The following is a 27,236-nucleotide window of genomic DNA, read 5'->3' as shown; positions in this document are numbered from 1 at the left end:
TAATCTTCTCCATAGACCCAATACTGGCCCTAAGACAAGCTCTCATAGAACAGGACTTGCTTAAAGCATTTGTACTCTTAGAGATTAGGCATATTTTGACAAGATGTTTTAAAATATAGGCAATAAGTCAAAAGAATTATTCTGCTATTCTACACAGGATAAAAAATGTTCCTCATAGCCAGTAGCATGTGCCTGTGTGGTGTTTTGTTTTTAGTTTAAGTTGAATGATATACAACCTACAAGATAAAACATAGAATGTGATATTTAAAATGTGAACAACTATCTGGGGTGCCCTCTCAAATTATCTTTTCTTAGTCAAAATGAAAGTGTTTTATGTTGAGCTGTTCTCTCAAAGGGAACTCCAGAGGATATTTGAACATAGGATTCTGAGTTAGAGTTTTGTTTTCTGTATAAGCAATTATCATTTCCTTTACTTCCTAATGGTAGGCACAAGTGGAGGAAGGAGGTAACTCTCTGTTTCATCATTTTCCCTGTGAATCTACCATTTCTTTAATAATTTCAGGAAATTTTGGAGGAAGGAGAGGGTGAATAATAAAATGTTCATATTTTGATTGCTTATCCAGTGCTGTGAATGTGTCTCATCGGTTGATTGTCACTCTAAAGAATAGTGTTCACCTTGCTCCCATGTAGCAACTACACAATTGGATCCTAACTCACAGCTGGATCAGTGGCTCCATGTAGGTAAAGCACAATCTCTGACTGACAGCTGCTGCACCATCACTAACCCAAAGAGGACTGAAGTACATGTTAACAATTTCAGTCCTTGATGGTGATATTGGATGAGTGACCACAATTACAGATCCAGGGAGTCAATTCAATGGGTAGGTCTGACTTGGAATCTCCACACCTGTAATATCTTTCTAGAAACCTCCTTTGCTTTTTACCCCAGTCAAAAGTGCCCTTCACATTCAAGTATAAAGTCTAAACACATATTTCTGGCCCACCGCACCACAGGTAGGACATATACTTTGAATCACTCTTTTGAGAGTAATAATGTTTTCATCCATTGATGTCTCCCCTCCTCTTGTTAATTTCAAAAACCTGTTTGTGAGATGTCTCTGCCCATGACTAGGGGTGCAGACTAAGCCTATTTTTAGCCATGGTGGGAAACAAACCCATTATCTTCATGGAATACTTAGCACTTTACCTGAGGAATAATCATGTTTATACCTTGATTTGAAGATTTGTACCCTTTCTTCATTGAAGCCTCAGGTCTCTTCTGTGGAAAGCATTACTTTATATTATCTTTGGTGACAGTGTATTAATCCTATAAGTTCTTGCACAATATTATCAATTTCATGTATAAATATACACAGTGTCACAATAGACAGCTGTGGAATGCAAGTTATTCTTACCTGAAAACACAATCAACCTTAAACATTTGGTGCAAATCATAGGCATGCAGAATGGAAACTCTTAACAGAGTCTCCCATTGCTAAAAGTATAAAGTCATGAGCATTTATCTACATACATGTCTAATAGTGTTTTCTTTTCACATGTCTCTTTTCCAAGAGTTTACTTTCAAGAATCTTGTCATTTAGTGGACATGGATTGTTTGTCCTTATTTGATAAGTGCTGTCAACTCTCTTTATTGCTATAGGAACACACCCAATCTCAAATAATTCCATATATGCTACAAAGATCAACATATTGTACAAAGAAATTATCACCTTGGCTAATAGCAACTAAGCTCCTTGCTGATGTTGTAACTGAGTCAAACTCTTCTTGTCTCAGTAGCATGTTTGATGTTTTCCTGGAAAGTTCTATGTTCCAAATTAAATAAACTGGTGTAGGAAGGCTAATTGTGAGAGCTGGTGCCCAAATAACAAGTAAATGGGAAGCTATTCTTGATCCAGGCAAACATGTTGGGGCAATGACTTCAGAGCAGGGATCAGTGTTTTGGTTGGAATATGAGTTTGTAGTTTGGAGGAAGAATCTTTGGAAAATGAGTACTTTCAGTCTGAGCAGCTGACATAAAATAACTGAAGCATAAAAGAGTAGACATTTTTAAGTATTTTGAATTAGAAACTAAATAAGTATTTTATTATTATACCAGTTTTTTAGAACCCACCTTCACATTTTCTTCAACATTATAAGCCACAACTTTTTAAATTTGCTTTTATTATTAACTGAGTTTTGACATTTAAGAATTTCTAAGAAACATCAAAATCACTATGTTAAAGAATAACCACTAAATGTAAAAGAATAACCACTAAATGTGAGAAACCACTAAATGTAAAATAGAAGCATATTTAAACCTTACTTTTCTTTCATTTTTTAAAAGTACAAACTGTGCAAAGCATTTTTTTCTCAATTTTTATTACATATCTATCATTAATATGTTTTTTTCTCTGGATAAAATAACAGAACTGACCAAAATGTTTTGGAGATACCATGATTCCAATCTCTGGAAGTTGAAATGAATAAAATGTGTATCTTCTTTGTATTGCTGAATGTTCTTTGTGTTTTAAGAAAAATGTGTTTGTTTTACAGAGTTTGGATTTTGCCCTAAACATATAAACTATATTTTCTTTTCACATTTGTTTCAATGAATTCAAATTGTTTTTTTAAAGAGAGAGAGACAGAGAGAGAGAGAGAGAGAGAAATTTTTTTAGTATTTATTTTTCAGTTTTTGGCGGACACAGCATCTTTGTTTGTATATGGTGCTGAGGATCGAACCCGGGCCGCACGCATGCCAAGCAAGCGCGCTACTGCTTGAGCCACATCCCCAGCCCTCAAATTGTTTTAATGAACCAAAAATGACACAAAACAAAAATGCCACACAAGTTTCTCTCACTGGTGATTTGTTCCTGCAAATACTCTTAAAGCCAGATGGGGAAAGATTAACGTTTCCTTTACAGGGTTTTTCTTTAAACACTTATCCTAGAAAAGAAAGCCTTGAAGAGGGGCATTCTATTAACATGTATTAAGAAGCAAAGGGCCAATTTTAATATTTCAAACCTCTCTGTTGTTTTCACTTAGCTGTTTTCACTCTAACATTTTAATAAAATATCTTGTTCCTGGCTACACAATCGCCCCAGAGTGGAGGAATAAAAGAGGAATAAAAATGCAGAAGGGTGAGGAGACAAAATGATGGTAAATTGCTTTATTCAACTTTACCTGTGGCTCAAGCAACTCACCCTTAGGTAGACTCCACACTTGAAATGAATTACTTTTATGGTCTCCTCCCACACATCACTGCACTATTTTAGCATTTGTTTTGCAAACTACCAACTGAGTCTACAAGTAGAGACACAGTAAGGAGTCCAATGATATTTTTGCAGCCCATATTTGAAGCTAGTTCAGCAAATACTTCAGAGCCTACAGTTTAAGAGGCTAAATAAATAAATAATAAAATATGGGACAGGGCGGCGGAAATTTATCTTTTCCTTCCCTCTTACATGGAGAATCAGGTCCTTCTCTTGGTTTTCCTGGGTTTCTTCCCACTCTTTCCCCAAGCTTGTTAATAGGGAAACATTAAGGCTACAAAACAAAACAAAAGTTTTGATGTCACAACCATGATCCCATTGCCATGCAGAAATCAATGCAAGATTCCCAACCTAGGTCGCTTCACCGCAGTCCCTACAAAACCTGTACCGAACCTGAACAAATTAGATGTTAATTGCATCTTTTCTGAGAAAAACTACTATTTCCAGGCCAAGACCCACAACAATGGAAGCTGAGATATGCCCTCCTCTGCGCGGCCTGAATCAATTCTGAATCCTGATGCTGAAATGACAGCTCTCCCGCTGCACAAGGTACGTGCTGAAAGACAGAAAGAGAAAGATGGTCAAGTCCAGCGTATACTTCCCACCCATCAGAGTCGCCTTTCCATTCACCAGGAGCATGCAGGGGGCCGTCTTGTAGGCGCGAGCTTGGGGATGGGCACTTCTCTAGCGTGTGCCCCAGGGAGATGGAGTGCAGTTCCCCAGCGCGCACAGCCGAGACTGAGCTTTACTGTCTCTCTCCCCCTCTCGCCTGTCTCCTTGCTGGGAATACAAACAGCTTTCTGATATCACCAGCCAAAGATATTTTCCCCCTCTCCTTAGTCACCTTTTGTCCATCAGTACTTATGGGAGGTGGGTGGGAGGAGGTAGAGAGAGGAAAGCAGAAAGAGGAAAAAGCATAAGGTTGAGCCTTCCCATCCAACCATGAGTACTCCTGTAGTAAACCCACCAATCCAAACAAATCTGTCTTAGCAGCTGCCACCACCACCGGTCTCAGTGCTTTCTTTGCTTCTTGGCTAATCTGTTTATTGGGGGATAGATTTGGTAAAGCAATTCTTTGTTCTTAATCCACTTTCATCATGTTTTTTTTTTGTGTGTGTGTGTTTATTTGTTGAGAGATTTATATCTGTGCACAACTGGGAACATATCTGCCACTTAATGATTTTAAAAAGCTAGGGTAGACTTAGGCCTTAGACAGTATGCTACATAATTGAAACAGAAACATCAACAGCCAGTGTCACCCTGAGAAGAGCAAGATTGGGACCATATATTGGACACCCTAACTAAACAGTTTTCTGTGCTTTCTATTTTAATTTACATTGTGCTGTGAAAGGATCTACACATTCATAAGTGCTAAGATCAGAGAAAAAGTGATATTTGTCTATGTTCAGGCAAGGACCTCTATGGGCTTTAACTCCTGGGATCAGGAGAGAGAAATTAAATCTAAAAGAACTGGATTCTGCCTTTATGAGTTTTCAGCAAACAAAAAGCTCCAATCTTGGGTTTTCACCTGTAAAAATCACAAGACTGCCAATTATTTTCAGAAAGAAAAATTGTCATCAATTAATGTATTATATCTTAATAGCTTCCGTTCAATGAAAGAAACTAATTGTCTCACATAAAACAAAACACTTGGCAAAAGAATGGTGAGAGGCTTAGGCTGAAGGACCCCAAATATAAAGCCATTTTAAATCCTCAAGCACTGGGAGTAAGCTTACTGAACACGTGCAAATCTCCCCTAGATCACAATCCAGTCATTTCTCATTTCTGTACAAGTTTCTCAATGGGCTGCTAAAATCCCAAGCAACAGTGCAGAGAAGGTGTTAAAATAATACTTAAGGTGTTAAAAATAATACTTTACTATTAATCCCCCCAAATTTTTGTAACACACACTCTCTTTGGCTACATGACAGACTGAACTATACAATCTTTCATCAGGGAATTGATGCACAAGTTAAATAGTGGACAATTGTATACAAAGCACCACTGTTAGAATAGCTTTTAACACCAGGCAAGGTGGTGCATGCCTATAATTCCAGCAGTTCAGAAGGCTGAGGCAGGAGAATAGAGAGTTCCAAGCCAGCCTCAGCAACAGTGAGGAACTGAGCAACTAAGTGAGAACATGTCTCTAAAGAAAATACAAAATAGACCTTGGGATATGGCTCAGTGTTTGAGTGTCCCTGGGTTTATTTCCCAATAGCCTTCCCCCCAATAGAGAGAGAACAGATTTTGTCAATAATTTAATAATAACCAAGACTCAAGAAACTATGAGTATGGGAAAAAGAAAGCCCTTGTACACTGTTGGTGAGAATGTAAGTTTAAAAAAGTCATTTTTTAAAATAGTGCAAACTCTGAACCATTTAAAACACAACTAATATATAACATGGTTAAATTGATTCTCGGTGTAATTTCAAGGTATTAGAATGAGGAAGATAAAGAAACAACTGCATGACAATTTTTATGTAGCAGAATTGTCAGTAGTAAAAAAAAGAAGAAATAAAGTTTCTTCAAGTGAAGTGTGTATTAGGAGATTACTTGTAACTGCAGGGCATCTAACTACTCCCCTGTTAACCCTTATACCATATTTCAGACCACTTTTTCTTGGCAATAGAGGACAGTGAGACTCAAATTAGCTAGCCACTCCAAAGTATATAGACATAGAGCTGTGGATAGCTCAGAAACCCCTGAGCCAAGAGAAAGTATGAAAATGACATGAGGACACATCATCCTGTCAATACTACAATGGGGAATCCCCACTCAAAGACTTTCTAATAAGGTATCTGTATCTATGAAAGACAAAGAGGGGGCAGAAATGAGCATTGTTGTACAAAAAGAGCCAAGTGATCTTCTCTTTTTTTTTTTCTGTCATATAAAATACAACAGAGAAAAATCCCATAAACAGTGCTATATAGTGTTGGAGAAAAATAGTTACACAATATTGTGTCTGTCTGAAATATAATAGGAGAAACTGTTTATTATACTGTGGAGTGATAAAGTTAGTATTAGGAATGTGAACAAGAAGATGAAAATATAGGATATATACTGAGATACAAATATAAAGCTAAAGATCAGTTCCAGCATTCTGAATTTGAGGTTCTGCTTCTCAGAAATTTCAGGAAGAAAAAACAACTCAATCACCTATATACCAGCAAAACCTTATGCAAAGAAACAAAATCACACCTGGATTTGGGATTCTCTCCTGATAATTACAGCAATCATTAGCATACAATCTGGGGAAATGCCAGGTTGCCAGAACAAAGCTATGTACATGGGCTTTGGGCCATGATTGAAGATACCATGAATGGAGAGAACAGAATTTCCAAAATTTCAGCTGCTAGCATATTTTCCTCTTGATTTCCCAGAGGAAACTTAGAAATGAACTGCTCCATAAGAGGATTAATTTTGTCAGACACTGGAGACTAACTGTAATGGGTTCACAATTTAGTTTTTTTTTCATATGTAAAATCATTTTATTTAAATGACCCATAGAAACATTCCAAATATTTCATTAAACTCCTTTGTCCTTTCTACCCCTCCCCCCACCCTCATGATCCTGGGGATTGAATCCTGGGCCTTATGCTTAGAAGGCAAGCACTGTACAAACTGAGCTATACCTCCAGGCCCATTTGGGGAAGGAAACAAAGGATTGAAATCAGGGGCACTCCACTGTGCCTGACTTTAGTTTTTCATTTTTAATGTGAATAGTAGAAACTTTAAAATTATACTTATTGAGTCACTTTTTCTGAGGGGAGGAATATGGGAACATTGCTGACTCGGTGAATTGCTAATGAGTTTAAATCTCAAGCTGTTTTTTTTAAGAGACCAGAGAACAGAAAAGTTAAATAATTTTTAATGTAACTGTGATATAATTTCCATAAATAAAAATATATACATATTTACTCACAAATTACTTTAACCATATATACAGTGATAAACATCAATGCACTTCTCTCTGGGCTGAACTCTAGCAGCAGCTGGTCAATCTCCTTGAAGCCTCCGTCCTGCTGCCCTCGTTTTCTTTTTTAAAAATATTTTGTTTTTTAGTTGTTGATAGAACTTTATTTTTATTTATTTATATGTGGTGTTGAGAAACAAACACATTGCTTCACACATGCTGGGCAATCGCTCTTCAACTGAACACCTCATTGTTTTCTTAAGTGAATGAAATTTGACACAATCAACCAGTCGTTGTACTTTTGTTTAGCACATGTGATTTTATTTATTGCCCATTTATTTCATCTGGAATCTAAACTTGGTTTACCTGTTGATTTGTGTGATCAATTTCACAAGGCCTTAGTTGTCACTCCTGCTTTGTATGTATTTCATTGTTCGAAACCACTCTTATTTGCACTAGTACATAGATCTCGGATCTGAGAATAGAGATCACTGATACAAGATTTTGCTGAAACAACTAAAAAATCCATCTTCATCTTTCTCTTTCTGACATATAAGACATATATCAGCATGTGGAAAAATAACCTGATACATTAAGACTGCAAAAAACAATCCTCAAGTTTATATATATTTAACCACTGATCCACATGTTCAGATTTATTATTTATTTATTTATTTATTTATTTATTTATTTATTTATTTTTATTTTGAACCACAGTCTATAAAAATTGCTTACAGCCTCAATAATTTGCTAATTATAGCTTTGAATTTGCAATCTTCCTGCCTCATCTCCCCATGCTTCTGGTATGACAGGCAAGCACCACCACATCTTGCTTATATCCATCTGCTTATAAAGAACAAACCGTGTCAGTTGTTTGAGAAGAGGTCACAGGGTATTAACTAATAGACAATATAAACCCAGAGAAATAAGAACTTGGTCATAAAGAAGACCCCTGACTCCATCTATATGAGTATCACACAAATTTACCAACAACAAAGAACTATTTTAGAGTCACTTTAATACATAGCTGTAATCCTAGCAACTTGGGAAATTGAGTTCAGAGGATTGCAAATGAAAGACCAGGTGGGAGACTTCATTTTACTTTCAAATCTTGTCTCTTATGTAACTTTAGTTTACTACTCATATTTTTAATGCATTGTCTTCTCAGAAACTGCCTGCAAAGAATATAATTCTATTGCAATTTGCCTGGCCTCCTAGGACTTCTTTTGAAATATCTGTGGAAGAATCTATGACACTCTAAATCCAGTATCTTGCAATCCTGCAGAACAAGTACTATGTGTTTAACACCAAGATATGCTGCCCTCTCAAGCAGTAGATAAGTCTCTAGGTATCATGGCTATAGTGGCCTCTGAGTGCTTAGGTGACTGAGCATTGTGAAACAACTCCCAAGGCTTCCCAGCACAAAAAGGGTGACCTAGGGTTTCTTCTTAAAAGAAGTTTTACTTTTAATCCATACAGAGGAATTTAATCCCTGGGAAGGGTGTGGTCAACCCACTGAGATGCCCTCAAGCCATCTTTCTTATTATTTCTAGATAAGGTACTTAAGAGTGTCTGGTTGGTAGCTATAAGGTTTTTAATGACCATCCATATTTTTTAAGAGAGAGAGAGAGAGAGAGAGAGAGAGAGAGAGAATTTTTTTAATATTATTTTTTTAGTTTTCTGCTGACACAACATCTTAGGACGCAATATCTTATTTTTATGTGGTGCTGAGGATCCAACCCAGCACTGTTCCCATGCCAGGCAAGTGTGCTATCACTTGAGCCAAATCCACAGCCCCACGACTACCCATATTTTTAGGCCCAGTTTTACTCTGTTTTCTGGGCAAACTCCAAGTTTTTAAAATCTTCCTCTTTTCCTTTCTGTTCATAATTTTCACAATAATCTTAGCTAAAAGCTGATAGAAATACCCATGTCAACACTTGAATAAAATGTTGCTTTGAAATTTCTTCCACCAAATTAACAAATTCATCTCTTTAAATTCAGCCTCACAAAAAATGTCAGGAAATGGGCAAAATATTAAAACTTTTTGGCCAGAATATAAAATGAGCGTCATTTAGTTCAATTTCCAAGAGTCTCCCTTCTCTTCTGAAACATCATAAAGGCATTTTTTTACCATACTATCAGCATTCTGGTCTTTTGAGCTCTGACTAGAATTGCCCATTAAGGTCCACATAAAACATTAACACTTTTTTTTTTCAGTTCGCATCTCTAAATTTTTTGAAATTCCTTGAACAAATCCCCCAAATCTCCTAAATCTTCTGAGTTACATGGTCAAATTGGTCACAACAATGACCCCACTTCTGGTACGAATTTTGTTTTCAGTCATCTTTTGCACCATTTTGACCAAAGTAACTGATATGAACAATTTTAAAGGAAAACAACTATTTTCGGCCTCATAGTTTCAGAGGTCTTAGTTCAAAAATTCCCCACTTAATTACTCAGGTGAAATAGAAAGACATGTCAGAAGAGTGTGATGGATGAAAGAAGCTCAGGAGAAGGAAACAGAAAGGAAAAAGAATTGAGAGGCAGGCAAACTTGTGATCCCCTAATAATGGGGAAATATGTATATTTTGAAGGCATGCCTTTAAAGAACCACTTCTTCCAGCCTCATTCTACCTGTCTATAGTTACCACTCAGTTAATCCCTATCAGGAGTTTAATGCAATGATTAAATTAAATTTCTCATAACTCAGTAACTTCACATATAAACTTTACTACATTGTATCACACATGAGCTTTTGGACGTCATTGCCTACCTAAATCACAACAGTATTTCTAAGGGAAGAGTTTACTTCTGTGAGTACCTACATAAAAACAACATGAAACAAACAAAACAGAGACATATCAAAAAAACAATCTAAGGCTCTAGGAAAGCAAGAACCAATCAAATAATAAAAAAAAAACAGCAGAAGAAAGGAAATAATATCAGGTCTGAAATTAATGACGAGAATTAAAAAGCAATATAAATAATTAATGTGAAAAACAGTTGATTGTTTGAAAACATAAATAAGACTAATAAACACTTAGTCAAATTAACCAAAACAGAGAGAAGATAAACACAATGTTTTTAAAATTGGAGATGAAAAATCAGGTAACAGCACACATCACTGAAATGCAGAGGATCATTAGGGACTATTTGAAAATATGTTTCGATAATTTGGAAAATCTCTATAAAAGGATACATTTTTATAAACATGCAACCTACCAAAATCGAATCAAGAGCACATAGAAAATATAAACCAGATAAAAAGAAATGAGATTGAATTGGTAATAAAAGGCCTCCCAACAAAACAACAACAACAAAAACCCAGAGTGTCAGCTGAAATCTACCAGAATTTTAAGGAGTTATTACTGATAGTTCTCAAATCACTCAATGAAATGGAAAAAGTGTGTTGAGCATAGAAATTTCCAAAATCATCCTAGGAAGCTACTATAAGCCAAATACCTAGGGACATATCAGGAAGATCAGGGTAGTATAGACCAATATATTTTATGAGCATAGATAAAAAAAAATTAAATATTTTTTTAGTTGTAGATGGACACAATATCCTTATTTTATTTACTTATTTTTTAACGTGGTTCTGAGGATCAAACCCAGTGTCTCACATGTGATAAGCTAGCAATCTACCATTGAGCCACAACCCTAACTCCCACAAATTCTTATTAAAATTTTAGCAAATCATTTACAAAATAAATTAAGAAGATTGTACGTCATGATTAAGTTGGTTTCATACCATGAATGAATGTATGGTTCAACATATTCAAATAAAAAATTGTAATATACCACATAAACATAATTAAGATTTAAAAATCAAATGATTATCTCAATATGAACAGAAAGAGCTTTTGACAAAATCTAGCACCCATTCATGATAAAACACTTAAGAATCTAGGTATATAAGGAACTTACTTCAACATTATATTTGTATTTTAAAAAAATTAAAAAAAACATATTCTGCTGGATAGAAATGAACTGATAATATTTTTTAATATCAGAAATAAAACTAGGATGTCTACTCTCATCATTGCTATTCAATGTAGTACTTGAAATTTTAGCCAGAATAATTAGCCAAGAAAAAGAAATATGAGATATACAATTAGTAAAGAAACAAGTCAAATTATCACTTTTTGCAGATGATAACATTCTTTACCTAGAAATTTAAAAATTTCCAGCAGAAGAACTTAATGATCCATAAAAATAATTCAGCAAAGTAGCAAGATACAAAGTCTAAACACACCAATAATCTATCCACTGGGAAAAAAATCAAGAAACCATTCCATTTACAATAGAATTTTAAAAGTACGTGGAAATAAATCTAACCAAGGAGGTAAAATAAAATATGTCTTCAATAAAAATTATAGACTATTAAAGCAAGAATTTGAAAAAAATAGATAATAAAAGATGGAAAGACCTCCCATGTTTATGGATATGCCCGATGGATATTGCTAAATCATTTATGTATCAAAAGTGATTTACAAATCCAATGCAATCCCTATTAAAATAATATTGGTATTTTCCCCAGAACCTAAAAAAATAGTTCTAAAATTTGTATGTAAAAATAAAATAACCAGAGTAGCCAAGATAATACTGGGAGAAAAAAAATGCTGTTATCAACATGATAACTGATTTCAATTTAAAATGAAGGGTTATAAAACAGCATGGTACCAATATTAAAAACAGACTCGTAGAGCAATGGAAAAGAAGACTCAGAGACAAACCAATAGATACAGTCATCTGATCTTTGACAAAAGTGCCAAAACATACATTGAAGAAATGACAGTCTTTTTAAAAAATGCTACTAGGAAAATTGGACATATGGAAAAATTATCTTAGATCCATCTTTATAACCCTGTACAAAAGTCAAAGTCAATCAAATAAAAGTCAATCAACTCAAAGTCTATCAAATACCTGCTAATGAGACCAGAAATTATGCATTCCATAGAAAAAAATACAGAAGTAAAATTCCAACATATATGTCAGAATGGCTATCAACAATTTAAATAATAATAAATGCTGGTGAGAATCCTAGGGGACTGAAACTAATATAATATTGGTAACATTTTAAAATAAGTGCAATGTTTATGAAAGTCAATAAGTAAGTTCTTTAAAACACTAGGAATGGAGCCAGTGTATGATTAAGCTATACCACTCCTAATATGAAAGAATTAAAGTCAGCATACTTTAGCAACACATGCATATCTAATTCACAAATGCCAAGTTATGGAAACAACCTAGATATTGGCAACAGACCAAACAGAAAATGTGGTATACAATGTAATTTTATTCAGCCCTAAAAAAACGAAACCATATAATTCCCAGGAAAATAGATGGAGATGGAAAACATAATTTTAAGCAAAACAAGCCAGTCTTAGAACGCCAAGGATTCTATGCTTTCTCTTATATGTGGAAACTAGAGAGAAGAATGGAAAAATGGGGATCTCATTAAAATTTAATGTGAACTATAGGGTAGAGGAAAAACAATAAATGATAGGAAGCAAGGAAGGGAAAAGGGAGGAACTTTCACATAAAATTGACCAAATTATACTATTGCATGTATAAATATGTTGAGGGTCACAAAGAAGTCAAGATGGCACCTGGCAGTTTGCCAGGTGGAGTGGTCTGTGAAGTAACCCCAGCGAGCCATTAAGATGATGAGGATTCCTTAATGACTGACTGCTGTATCTCGATGATGTTAATTAAGTTAAACTGTGTGTAATTAGTTGGGTATATGTACCTCTGCTGTCTGGAAGAGAAGCGGCTCTTGCTACCTTGAGTGCCCACTCAGGTCCCCCTGAGTTTCCCTGCAATAAAGCAGTTCCCGCTTCAAACTTCAGCTTGCTTGTCACCTTCACTGTTATTGTGCTCGGCCGGACTGTGGCATAAATATGTCAAACAATGGATCCAACTGTTATTTACAATTTTAATGTGGTATTAAAATAACTTTAAAAGGCACAGAGTATAAATTATGTGATTAGATTATCTCAGACTTGGCATTATAGTAATAAAAATAAGTATACATGTGATATTCATTTTTTTGCTGTTTACAGTAAAATGTATTTCTGAAAAATGAAAGGCAAAATAGGATTCTGAGATACATTGTTATAAAAGTGCATGTTATAGGAAAAGCAAGGCTATTATAAGTATTTTACCAAGCCACAAAATAATTAATAAATGTACATACTGCTTTTCTAAAAATGAAAAGAGAGATGATGCTTTTGGTATATAACATGCAAGTCATTGCTAAGATAGAAGAAGTATTTTATTCAATTTTCCATAACAGATAGTATATGCATTAGGAATAGATAAAGTATGAATTTTAAAATTTGAACATCGTTCTGATATTTTTTGGCAAGTAAAAAACTTCTCTTGAATTCTAAATCAGGGGATATTTGTAAGGTGTGTTCTTTTATTAAAAACTATGTCACATTCTTTACATTTGTAGGGTTTAATCACTACTGTAATATTCTTGGCATTTTCAAATGTTAGGCTTTGATTAAAACTTTGCCACTTTTTGGCAATTTAAACTATTCTTCCAAGTATGAATTTTCTAGTAATAATTAAGTCATGATTTCACAATAAATGATATTTTACATTCTTTAGATTTGTAAAGATTCTCTCAAGTATGAATTCTCTCATGCTTGATAATCCTTGAATTGTACCTAAAAACTTTGCCACATTGTTTACAGTTGTAAAACCTTTCCAGTATGAATTCCCTGGTGTTGGGTAAGGCCTACTCTTCAAATAAAAGCCTTGAAATATTCTTTACATTTCTATGGGTTCTTTCCAGTATGAATTCTCTGGTATCTACTAAGTTGTGATCTTTGATTAAAATGTTTGCCACAGTATTTACATTTGTGTTTTTTCCTCCAGTATGAATTCTCTGTTGTATACTAAGGTATGATATTTCTTTAAAAGCTTGTCACATTCTTTACATTTGTATGGTTTATCTCCATTATGAATTCTTGTGCAGAAAAAGGCTTTGCCTAACACTAAAAGCTTTACTACATTCTTTATATTTGTATGGTTTCTCTCCAATGTGAGTTTTCTGGTGCACAAAAACTGTGTGCCTAACATTAAAAGCTATGCCACATTCTTTATATTTGTATGATTTCTTTCAAGTATGTATTCTCTGGTGTTGAATAAAATGTGATATTTGATTAAAACCTTTGCCATATTTTTTTATATTTGTATGTGTTCTCTCCAGTATGAATTCTCTGATGTTTACTAAGGCATGATCTGTGATTAAAAGCTTTGCCAAATTATTTACATTTGTATAACTACTCTTCAGTGTGAATTCGCTGATGTCAACAAAGATATTGTCTCTGAGTAAATATTTTTCCAAAATATTTATATTTGCATGGCTTTTCTCCAGTATTAATTCTCTGGTGAATTATGTAGTGTGAATTTGATTAAAATGTTTGCCAGATTCTTTACATATGTAAGGATTTTCTCCAGTGTTAGTTCTCTGTTGCACAACAGGGCTGTTCCAAACAGTGAATGCTTTGCCACATTCTTCGCATTAGTATGATTTCTCTCCAGTGTGAATTCTCTGGTACCCAATAGGGGTTGCCATAACATTAAAAGCTTTGCCACATTCTTTACATTTCTCTGGGTCTTTCCACTATGAATTCTTTGGTGCTACATAAGGTGTGAGCTTTGATTAAAAGATTTGCCACAGTATTTAAATTTGTATGGTTTCTCTCCAGTGTGGGTTCTCTGAGGCTAAATAAGGATTTGCCTAACATTAAAACTTTCCCACATTGTTTTACATTTGTATGGTTTCTCTCACTTAATGTCTATTACAACCTTCTGAGAACACCAGTTTGTTAAATGTGTACTTCATTTTGGTTATAACTTGCTTATTTTTTTTTTTACTAACTAATGTATACTTAGCAAAGGAGGAGGAAATCCTGGTGAGTATGGCAAGATACATACTCCTAAGTAGTATAACCCCATCTTAAGACACAGGCTTGTAAACACATACACATGTAAACATATGTAGTACTCCCTAAGGCTTCATGGTATTGAGAATTTGGCAGGGACTTTATAAACCTATCTTAGTCTAATCAATTATGACACACCTACCTCTGAGGAGGTTACTTTCTTTGAATCTTAAAGCCTGTGTATGACATCTACCTTGTAGTGTTCTTGTGGAGAATAAGAGAGAATATGTGTGTGAGTGTGTGTGTATGTATGTATGCATGAACACATACAAGTATATATATATATATATATATATATATATATATATATATATATATATATAAGCATGAATACATCATGAACAGTACATATTAATAATGCTGGCACATGTATTATAGTTAACCTATTATAGTTCTATCTGTCATATGAACTAAAGTTTTCTCAATGATGAGCAGTATCTACTAATAACACTGTTTCTGGGACACCCAGCCCAATATCTTGCACATTCTAGAGTATTCAGTAAGTATTTTTCTAATGATTGAAGCCAGCAATCACACACAACAGTATGGTCAAGATAACTATCTGCCAGAGATAATGACATAGGAGCAAAGAAAAGTTATGTTAACTCACCCTATATTATAGTAGTGGTTATAGGAGAGATTTCCTATACTGTTTGGCCTATGTGGAGTCCATAACTTTTATAAAATATTTAAAATCTTTCTGATGTATTTCAGAGTGCAGTCTAATTTGGAACCAGACAGGGCATTTACAATCACTCTTTCTACAATGTTTAAGAAATTAGGAGGAAATGGTAAACACTTTAGCCTTAACAGCAATGGAAACAAATATCTTCTGCAAAAATGATGGAGAATAGTTAGTTGTGCATTGGTTCCAAACTTTCTTAAGTGGACATAGTTAATTTCATTTTATCTTTTCATTCTCATGCATTCTCAGAAACTGAGTCGCTTTGAATTTTTCCTGGCACATATTAGATGCTCAATAAGTATTTGTTGAGTGAAGGAATGAATGAGTAGAGGATGGTTGCATCTTTTACCAAGATCTCCATGCTCTCAGCATTCCCGCGTACCAATGTCTGTGAGTGTTTTATATATGCTATGCATTTTATATATGTGTGTATGTATATGTGTTTAATCGCATGCCTTAAGTGTGTATGCACATGTGTGTGTTTATATACACATACATGTGTGCTTACCTAGGTATAGGTAAATATTTGCTGAAGTGTGTCACAGGCCACATTCTCTGGAAGCACAGTCTGTAAATGTCTGTGTATAGCTTGTTAATTGGGGATCTGCACTCATGAAAGGAAGAGAAAAGAATTTGTATTTGACAGTAGAAGAAGTGAAATTTCAACATAATCTTACAGAGCCTGTATAAGCCACTAGAGAGTTCTGGAACAAGTATCACTAGTAAGTATTATCTTATTCAGATGGAAATGGCTGGACCAAAGTGGCCAGGCCATCATCTTCCTGTCTCCCTCACCGCTGGATGTGGGCTGCCCAGAAAAAGCATGATGCTGGGGGAAAAGCTCTCTACAACTAGAGGCCGCCACCTTCACACATTAGTATTCTAGGCAACAAACCTCCTTGAAAGAGAAATCCAAAACTTCCTCTACATGACTACAATACCTGAGTAAAGGAAGCAGTTCTGTTGAATGCGCTCCGAGGCCACACTACTGTCTGTGCCAGTCTGGAAACAATACACCTAAGCAGATTTTGTCTGGACCCAGATAAGTCTTCAGTGAACCCTGGAAAATAAATTCCTAGTTCTAGTATGAGTAGGTATAATAAATTCAAAATGGCAACAATTTTTCAAATATGTCTCTCATCACAAACTGGAGTATGGCGCTGGGGTTGTAGCTCAGTGGAAGAATGCTCACCAACATTTGCGAGGCCCTGGGTTCGATCCTCAGCACCATATAAAAATAAATAATGGTAACGTGTCCAATGACAACTAAAAACTAAATATTAAAAAAAAAGAACTATAGGATGTATCCCTTTTAACTGAATACATTGGCCTTTGAGTGATTTGGTCTCTGGGCTATATAAGAAGAAGCACTGTGCTAACTCTAGGTATGACTTTAAGAGAACTTACTCTCTAGAAGCCTTGTGCTAACAAATATGTCCAACTGCACTCCTGGAGAGATGACACAGAGGAGCTCCAAGAGTTTGTGGAAACGGAGGAGGACCCATGTCACTCTCTTTTCCCTTTTCTGTAGCCTTAGTGCTGGGCACATAAAAGAGAGGACCAATCAGAATCCTGATGGCACTGAACTGGACCTTGAAAGAAATACTTTCTGTTATGATGGAAAAGTTGGAAAAATGTGTTCCAGGAGCAGCCTGTGGAGTGGATCTCTCCTATGCTTGGCTTTATAGACGAGAGAATGGGCAATAGAAAGAGGGTATCAGTGACGAACCATTGGTCTGCTACTCTCATCCTCTGCTGCATAGAAACATTTCTTTTAATAGTGGAGCAGGTACACCCTTGCATCCTTAGTACTATTTTCATAAGACAGTCTTATGATTGATAGTCCACAGGAAAAACACAGGATGGATGGCAAAGCTCTTCTTATCTCTCACACAAATGGTACGTACATTGAACTCCCTGGCTAGGAAGAACTCATGTATAGGAAGACAGAAACAATCAGTATCAACTAAAAGTAGTGAGTTTTGGATGGAAACCAAGGTATCTGCTGGTGGGTAGTTATGTATTTACCAAGATTTTTATCAATTCCTGAGAATAGCTACTAATATAAAAAAATCTAAACCATATTAAATCTGTTATGTTTTAAATCCCACATTCTATCCATATAAACTATAAGTTCATTAGTTATAGACTTGGTGCCTCAATGATAAACAATCCCACAACAAATTATAATCACACTTACATCAGTTACTAAGGAGAAATCAATGGGAACAAATCTTAAAGAAGGAATTTGTGAATATTTCTGTCAAAGATTGAGAAACTGCTAGATATGTATCTTCTGAGATGGTCTTAAAAACTGTCTCCAAGCACTGAATTGCAGCTTGCAACAAATTTTAATAGTGAAAGAAATTAGCAACTTAAAGAAAGAAATGATGTTAGCAATTCACTCTGCAGTAATCAGTATTTATAATCACACAATATAAGGAAAACTAATTGGTTCAGCTGCATACAGATTTCTGTTTATAGACCAACTTTTGAGGGGAAGAAAACTTGATTTATTATGCCTCCCTAAAACATAAATGTTATCTAGAATATAAATCAGAATATATGTAGTACATTAAAACATGTTGAAAGTTACCAGGAAAAAGAGCAAGTCATCAACAACTAGATATATAATTAACCATTTTTCTGTTAATGCCTTTAACAAAAATATTATCAGTTTTTAATGTACAAGAAATAGAAGTAGCAATCTGATTTAAAACTGTAAAGCAAATAGTCCCTGACACATTTAATGAATTAAATATTAACCCTAGTACATGTACATGAAGATAGGTCAGTTTTAAATATCCATTCCTATATGCTAATTTACCAAGTGCCTACTCTGTATAAGATGCTACTCTAAGGTGATGGGGACAATTAACAGAAAGAAACTTAACAGAAAAAAAATCACTGTCCACATGATGAATAGTTTATACTTAATAGAAGTAGGTAGATAAACACAATAAAGTAAAATGTATAGCGTATTGAATGGTGGAAGGTGCTTCATTTATTTTTTGTGTAGGACAAGAGAATTCATTGGAATACATTGAGTGTTAAAACATGGTGAGAGATGATGTTAGAAAAGCAAAAGAATTTTGTGCATTCATGATAAGGAAGCTAATTTGGCAGAAAACAAATGAGAAACAATAAGTGAACAATATATCACAGAATTCCAAATTATGTAGCTACTTTAAACAATGACTAAGTAACATGAGGAGTCATTGCAACATTGCAAGATTCCTAGTAGAGAAATGATCAAATCTGACATTTTTTTTGGATGGGGGATGTGTACCAGGGATTGAACTCAGGTGCTGAACCACATAGCTACCACTTTTTATTTTTTATTTGAAAGGGTTTCTATACTAGCTTGCTTTGGACCTCACTAATTTGCTGAGGCTGGCTTTGGACTTGTAATACTCTTGCCTCAGTCTGCTGAGCCCCTGGGATTAGAGGCATGTTTTAGTCAGTTTCTCATTACTGTAACTAAACAATCTGTCTAGAACAATTTTAGGGAATAAAAGGTTATTTAGTGGCTAACAGTTTCAGAGGTGTCAGTCCACAGATAGCAGGCTCCATTCCTTGGGATTCCAGTTAAGGCACAACATCACAGCAGAACAGTGTGGAAGAGTGAACCAGCTCACATGATAAGAAATCAGCAGAGAGAGAAGAAACTCCACTCTTCAGATACAAAATATAGACCCCACAGCCACGTCCTCAACAAACCACTTCCTCAACCCAAATCCCACCTACATCCAGCCACCACTCAGATAATCCCATCAAAGAGTAATTCACTGATTAGGTTAAGGCTATGACCCAATTCTGCAGCAACTACTGCCACTGAAGGCCCAAGCATCCAAGATACTTGGCTACAATACACATGCTGACTTTGTCCTTGAAATAAATACTGCCAAGAATACAAGCTATGTGAGAACCTTTCTAGATCAGTTCTTATTATTTTAAAAAAATGGTTATGTGGTTTCCAATTTTCCCCTGATATTTTGCCATATCATGTCAACTTAAAGTCTCAGAATCAAATATCCCTTTGAGTATATCCAATTTTTTATTAGTTCAAGACATTCATTGATCAGTTCTTTTATTAGATAGTGTAATTATTCTAGGGGCTTCTCATAGTTTACATTAATATTACATTACTATTATTCTCCTTCATTCTTTCTTGCAGTTTGTTTGGAATGTTTACAGTGATTCCTCACATGACATCTAAACAGTGTTAACCCATTGCATTTATTCACTACCACTACATATTTAGTAGTATATAGAGGTATTTATAACTTGGCTACTATGAATTTGCATGAAATAAGCTGACATATATGACATAAATAGAAACAACATATATTTTAAAATGTAAACATTTTATGCTCCAGGAAACATTTGTCAATATATGAAAGGAATATTAAATAATATACATCAAAACTATGATATAAATGCTATATTCACATCCATTTTAAGTAATTTTTTTAATAAAGCTTGTACAAATTATGGTTCTTACATCCATTACATATAGTCTCTGGGACTCTCTTACTTACCTATCCCCTCAGTCTTAGTGTCCCCATTCCAAGAAATAAATGATTATTTTTTTCTCTTTATTTTCTCTTTCATCATGATGAAAATGGTTGAATAATTCAGACACAATATATTATTATTGTTGTTGTTATTATATCTCTAATTAACGAACCAAAGTATGATTTCTTTTATTCTCTCCCCACTAACCCCTTCAAATTTCATTCACCTTCATCCACATTCCAAAGTATTTCATTTTTGTTTTGAAATCCTTTTGTTAACTTAATTAGGTTGGAGAATGATGTGTTAAAATCAGCCATATATAGGTTAAAATCCATGAAATATTAATTATGTGTTCCACGAATGATATTCATTATTATATAATTTATTAATTGATGAGACATATATGAAATAATTACCTAGTAGATAATACCATACTGTGGTAGGATTGTAGAAAGAAATACAACAAGTCCTTGCTTCAATAGTCTTTCTACCTAGTGGACACAACAGGGATGTGAGCAGGATATTGCCATATAGTCCATGTTATATAAGAGGTTGGTTCAGGAACTTAACATGTTTGTTGAGGTTTTTTTTTTTTTAGTGTTGACTACGAATGCTGAAATTTCTCCTTCACACATCTGACTAGCTTAATTCCTTTAACATTGTTTTCCCTCTAATTTCAAATTGGCTTATTTTCAAGTGAATTGTCCTGTTGCTGCCTGCTATTATATACTCTCTCACAAACTGTGTTAGTTAGCTTTCTGTCACGGTTACAAAATACCTGAGAAAAACAACTTAAGGAATGAAAGGTTTATACATTGTTTCTGGATCTGTGTTGAATAAGAGCATCATGGTGAAAGGTGGAGCAAAGCTGCTTACCTCATGGCAGCCAGAAAGAAAGGAAGGGAGGGTGGGGGGAGAAAGAGAGAATGAGCACATAAGAGAACACATAAGAAGGCGGGTCTTGATACAAAATGTATCGTTCAAAAGCCTTCCCCAGTGAATTACTTCCTCCAATAAGGCCGCACTTCCTAAAGGTTGTTCCACCTTCTTATAGGACCATAGGTTGGCAAACAAGCCTTTAGCACATGACCTTTGCACAAAATTTCATATCTAACTCTTAACAGGGCTAATCAAAACTATATCACTTTGTATCCTGTATGAGTGTCCTCCTTTTTACTCATGGCATTTTTCAGACTACTGCCTCCATCTCACAGTGTGGGGCAACCTCTAAATTCCCATATCCCTCACAAACCCAAGCATACTTTTATCTTAACATTTGTAACAAATTGTGAAAAATGAATACAGAAGCACTAACTCATTTACCCAAAGAAAAAACAAGTATTTAACAGTTGAAGGTAGTAAATAAAGCCTGATGCCCAGAAGTTTCTCCATCTAAAATGTAGAATTGCTATATCCAAATTGTACTCCTTTGTAGGAATGGGCAATGTGACACTAAACTCATGGTTGTCAGATATGTTGAGCAATTTATAGATAATACTGACCACAGGTCACATCTGGTTTCTTTACCTTGGTTTTCTTAACAGCTTAATCTCACTGAAGAAAAATTGTGCACATGAGTTTAGTTTCACTATTACTTTGATCCCTGGATTACAACATCAAGTTAGAGTTCTTTGGGGTAAACATCAATTTTGTTGGTGCTCTAAGGGAGTCATGGTTGGGTTTTGGTGGTGCTCAAGGAAAAGACAGTTGTTAATCACCCTAAGGAGTAAAAATCTACTGCTATAATAGAGCTTTCATATGTTTAGTACCTTGTTAACATATTGGCAATATGGAAGAACAGGCTTGCTCCAGAGAGCAATAGACCACTAACTTTTCCAATTACTTCACAGATGACTTAAGCCATAAATTAAAACACTTGGGTGAGGCAGAAAGAGAGTTTATTTTGAATTTGAAAAAAAAAGCAGAATGTAAAGAAAGATGTTTTGTATATGATGGAAAAAAAGTCAATGCCTGGGATCTACACTACTACATGACTCAGACAGAAGAACTCAAATACTCCAGAGACCAAGAGGCTCTCAAGGAGTACTTCCCCATCTAGGTGGTCAATGAAGCCTTGCTGAACATCTACCAGGAATTGTGGTGAACTTCCTTTGAGCAAGTGACAAATGTTCATGTTGGAATAAAATTGTTACACTTTACACTGTGAAGGGTAAAGCTAATGGAGAAGTGTTGTGACAGTTCTGCTTGGACCGCTATCCAAGTTTCTGAGGATCATATTGCTGGAAAGAACTTAAGGGATTGGATTCAGCTACTACACAGTTAAGACTTCTCCCTTCCACATTTCCCATGAGTGATTCTTAGTGGAGGTGTTAAAAATGCAGGCTCTGAAGCCAGAATGTCCTGGTTTCATCATTTCTGGGCAAGTAGCTTAATTTTTCTGTGCTTCAGTTTTCTTAACTATATTATATATCTGATAAAATGGAAATTCTTGTAGCATATGCTTTGCAGGTTTATTGCAAAAATCAAGTTGACTAGTTACCTCCAAAGCATTTAGAAGACTTCCCAGCATATAACAAGAGGTTTTACATATATTGGGGACTGCCATAATCTATTGTGTGAACCACATTTGTTGAATTTAAAATTAACTCAAGAGATGTTTATTATTTGGATAATCTGTTTGCCAGTGCTCTTAAATCTATGACCAATCCCTTCAGTATAGCTAGGAGGTGGCACAAAAATAGTAGGAATAGCAAAATATTTGTAGTCAATTAAACTTGAGTTTGAATGCTTGAATGACATAAACTTAATGACATTGTTTGCTTCTAGTAGAGAACTGATAATCCCTTTGCAGAGTTGATTGTCATTAAAGACAACATATGCAAATTACCCAGCCCAGCTCTGAATCACTGATTAGAATTTCTGTAACATGTGGCAAATGGACTCCATGATTTTTCATCTAAAACACAAAGGTTTTTGATCTCTTTCTCGCTAGTTGAATTTATAAAACAAAGCCAAAATGTCACAATTACTAATTCACTTTACTAAATAGACCAAAAGAAATTGTAGCATTCCTTTTGTTCACTAACATGTAACTTTGTAGTCCACTGACTGGAAGGGGCTGGGTCCATGAGCCATCCAGTTGACAAGCACAGGTGTCCTTTTGTGTCCAGATTATCCCACAGCTTTATGAATTAGGACTGAATAAAAAGGCAGGAAGTGAAGTGCAGTTGAACTTAAAAGCTCAATTATGCTGCTACTTAGAGCAATAAAGTGTTTGAAAAAAATAGCCACAATCACACTTAAGATTCTAGACTGCTGTTTAAATAGTAAATACTGCTACAGAGCTTAAGAAAGGCACATCATTTTTATTTTGTTTTCCCAAAGCAAACTAAATCTAGCTCCAGATCCTCATCCCCAGAGTTTTCAGTAAGTGCCATATCACTGTTTACAAATCCGCTTTTTAAAATGATATCTATACAAAGCTTGTAATTGAGGCAATAATTTTTCCATGTGCCTTTTCTGTAGTCTATATTGGAACATTTACAAGATCTGAAAATCTTTGTGCTCCAGGACCTAGATGTCTCCAGTTTGGTAACCACATGTGGGTGTTGAGCCCTCAATATGAGGTTGGTACAACCAAAGAACTGAATTGAAATATATATATATATATATATATATATATATATATATATATATATATATATATATTTGAATTATACTAATATATTATATATTATATATAATTGAACTATACTTATATATATTATATAACTGAATTATATATATATATATATATATATATATATATATATATATATATATATATATTGAATTATACTAATGTATTAGAATAATTCAGTTTTCAGCACCACATATTAAAAAAATAAATAAAAAGGTTCATCTACAATTATAAAAAAGATTCTTAAAAATCTGACTTCACTTATTTTTTTGAAGTTTTAAAAATGTAGTTAGCAGAAAATTAAAGTTATATACATTTATCTCATATTTCTATTTGACAGTACTATCCTAGAGTTTATGAGATGAAAACTTTATCTAACTTATTTCTTTCTGACTTAGGTCTAGGCTGATGTTAGATGATAGCCTGTGTACAACTAATAAGTTGCAAGTAATTTCTATGCATAACTAAAATACAAACCAAAAAGTTTCAATTGTATGGCTCTGTAGGGTATTATATGGTTTTGCAGCTAAATTTCTAGACATTATTAATCTTTTAATTTCCTAACAATTTAACTAAATTATCTGATGGTTGTACTAAGCAGAATTTTGTTATAAGTCAAGATTATGATTATTTATTCTCTTCCAGTTTTCTAGCTTATAATTGAAAGAATAATTAGTCCTACCCCAAGCCTGGTGGCTCACACCTGTAATCCCAGCAATTTGGAAGACTGAGGCAGGAGAATCACAAATTCGAGGCCATTCTCAGCAATTTAGCGAGGCTCTATCTCAAAACAAAATATAAAAAGTGCTGGGGATGTGGCTCAGTACAAAAAAAAATTAGTCCTACTGATCAAATTATACAATTAATGTAAACTGAAGTGTTACTCTGTGAACTATTTATGTGTGTATCTGGAAATAAGTTTCATTTAATTGTCTTGCCTTGCTTCCCTAAAATCACAGTTTCAGGAACTGAAAGTACTGATGATGAGTAAGAACTGTTTTCTTTTTACATTTTCTGCTCATGTGTTTATGTTAATAATGGCAAAGGAACTGTAATATTTTTTTAAATTCCATCCCTAAAGAAAACTTTGCAAAGGTCCTCATGCCAGTGCTAACCCCAGAATTGCCTTACTGTTGACAATGTGATATATTGTTCTCTCTACCACATTGTTTAAGGAAGAGTCTTGAATGTTTTATTTGTGATATTTTACGAGGAAAAAAAAAACTGAAGCCATTTCATAGATGTGTTAGTATTTCCAGGTATGCAGAACTCCACATTTGTAGCCTTCTGGAACACTTGCTTTGCTACCTTTCCCTCCCTTTTTTGTACAATCCTGGGGATTGAACCTAGGGACCCTCAATAACTAAGTTATATCCCCAGTTCTTTTAATTTTTACTGTGAAACAAGGTCTTGCCAAGTTGCTGAGGCTGGCCTTGCACTTGCAATTCTCCTGCCTCAGCCTCCTGATTTTGTATCTTGTATTAAAATCTAAATTCCATTTCATCACACAACAATTTTGGCATAGTTGCCAATTACAACATAAAGTAAGTTCAGGCTGTGTGTGTGTTTGTGTGTGTGTGTGTATGTGTGCACGCACACAAGCGCACATGTATGCAGACTGGGATTAAACCCAGGGGCACTCTACAACTGAACAAACCTTTTATTTTTTAATGTGAGACAGGGACTTCTTAAGTCACAAAGGGTGAACTCAAACTTGTAGTCCTCCTGCCTCAGTCTCCTGAGTAATGTCATGTGCTTCCTGACCAGCTAGGCATCTTTTGTAGGGGTGGGTACTGTTCTTATCATTTTTGTATTCACTTGTCTAGAGAAATATTTAAGTGAATATTTACTTCATGATACATTTCTAATTATTCCAGTAATTATCTGAAGCATGGACTAGGCTCAATAGCAAATACTCTCATTTATTTAGAGGAAATGTATAATTCAAAAAATATTTTGGAGATATATTTAACAACAAACATATGTCCTCAAAAGGGACTTGCATACATTAAGCTGCTTCCCTGGGCTCAGCTGGCACCTCATGTCCCCATGGAAGCATCTCACACTCGCCTACTAGCACTCGCTTAGAGCTGGTATAGGCCTCCTGGGCATGCATATTCATGGTCCATGGCTGTTACTCTATTTTGGGTCATGGATAAGTCCATGAAGTGGAAGATTGATGGGCAAATGAGTTGGGCCACTTCATGTCACTGTTCATGGCACTATTTATTGAAATTCCTGAGTGTGAAGAAGAGTTATAGCTCCATATTGCAGAACATGCATCACCTTCACAATGATCTATACCTGGACATTACTAATTGCTATCACTTTGCCATTTTCTACAGCAGACCAAAAAAGTACATCAAATAGATATTTTTCCTCATAGGCAATAAACTTGAACATGAGGACTTCTATGCAGATTTCAAAGTATTTAAATCAGAAATGGTTTACAGAAAATTTTGCAACAAAAATAAAAAATTCAACTTCATTACAAGAATAAGGAGGAAAATTATTCATTTTATTAGCTCTGATCAGAGAAAAGCTACTGCTGCTTTCTTTGCATATGGGATATGGTTCTATATTTGGGAGAAATCCAGGAAATGCACATAAAATATTAATCTATGGAAATACATTCCCTAATCCTTTCAGAGTTGCTGCCTATGGAAGTTTCAACTTTTATATTATTTTCTTGACTGTTCTCATATAATGAAGAAGGCAACACATTATGGCTTCTTAAATTTCAACACATTTGACATTGATAAATACAAACACTATGAAATAGCGAAAAATGGAGATTTAAAATGAAAAAGATCAGACCACCTTCTGCACAATTTATGCAAGATACACAACATTATTCTGATAGTAAGATTCAAAATGTTACTATAGGTATTTTCTGAGTAAAAGGATATATGTGGCTAAACTCTTTGATCACCACGTTTTTTTCCTTGTGGATGATAGCACCCCAATGGATGCCATTGTAAAATAACTTCTGGATATGTATGAAAATGTGAAAGGTGCCATTTCCATGCACTGTAAAGTCTGCCTTGATCTAATGTCCACTCAAATAGGCCACATCATAAAGCATTATGGGAGGAGAGCAGCTGAGACTATTTCCTGGGTCCAAATCTGTAGACCCAGCTCAGAGATCAGGCCTCAGCAGAAGGATTTGTTCATGAAACAAACCAGTGTCTGGCTGGATAGGGATCATATTCAGCAAAAGACAGGGAGGCAGAAGAATGGAGCACACTAAGCAGCATCAATCTTCACCAGACTTCTCTTAGGTGGT

General features: G+C 34.9%; 1 pseudogene; it reads left to right on the top strand.

The window, feature by feature from the left end:
* The first annotated feature begins 3,707 nt into the window (after positions 1 to 3,707).
* The window catches only part of LOC143386817 (semaphorin-4C-like), a 43,696-nt pseudogene continuing 20,167 nt past the window's right edge, over positions 3,708 to 27,236 (top strand).

The sequence above is a fragment of the Callospermophilus lateralis genome, unplaced genomic scaffold, assembly GCF_048772815.1.
Source record: "Callospermophilus lateralis isolate mCalLat2 unplaced genomic scaffold, mCalLat2.hap1 Scaffold_137, whole genome shotgun sequence".
NCBI classification, from domain to species: domain Eukaryota; kingdom Metazoa; phylum Chordata; class Mammalia; order Rodentia; family Sciuridae; genus Callospermophilus; species Callospermophilus lateralis.
The sequence above is the reverse complement of the archived record's forward strand: the minus strand, read 5'-3'. Positions and strand labels throughout refer to the sequence as shown.